We start from the raw sequence: 571 nt of genomic DNA, 5'->3' as shown, positions 1-571 counted from the left end.
GTATATGTACCACATTTTTAAAATCCAGTCCTCTTTTGATGGACAGCATGGCTGGTTCCAGGTTCTTGCTATTGTGAACAATGCTGCGAGAAACATTCGTGTGCAGGTATCTTTTTTATGGAGTGATTTGAGTTCTTTGGGGTATATTCCCAGTAGGGAGATTGCGGGGTCATATGGGAAGTCGATATTTAGAGCTTTTAGGAATTGCCACACTGCTTACCACAGAGGTTGCACTAGTTTACACTCCCACCAACAGTGTAGAAGTGTTCCCTTTTTGCCACACCCTCTCCAGCTACTGATATTTTTTGAGTTATTGATAATTGCCATTCTGACTGGAGTTAGGTGGTATCTCAGTGTGGTTTTGATTTGCATCTCCCTGATGATTAGTGAGGTTGAACATTTCTTCATGTGTCTGTTGGCTGCTTGGATGTCTTCCTTTGTGAAGTGTCTGATTTTGTTCTTTTGCCCATTTTACAATGGGGTTGTTTGTTTTTTTCTTTTTAGCACATTTGAGTTCCTTGTAGATCCAAGATGTTAAGCCTTTGTCAGACCTGGAGTTGGCAAATACTTT

This window comes from Carlito syrichta, unplaced genomic scaffold (assembly GCF_000164805.1).
Source record: "Carlito syrichta isolate Samal-C Ts95f unplaced genomic scaffold, Tarsius_syrichta-2.0.1 Scaffold303195, whole genome shotgun sequence".
Taxonomy (NCBI): Eukaryota; Metazoa; Chordata; class Mammalia; order Primates; family Tarsiidae; genus Carlito; species Carlito syrichta.
Note: the sequence above shows the minus strand (reverse complement) of the source record.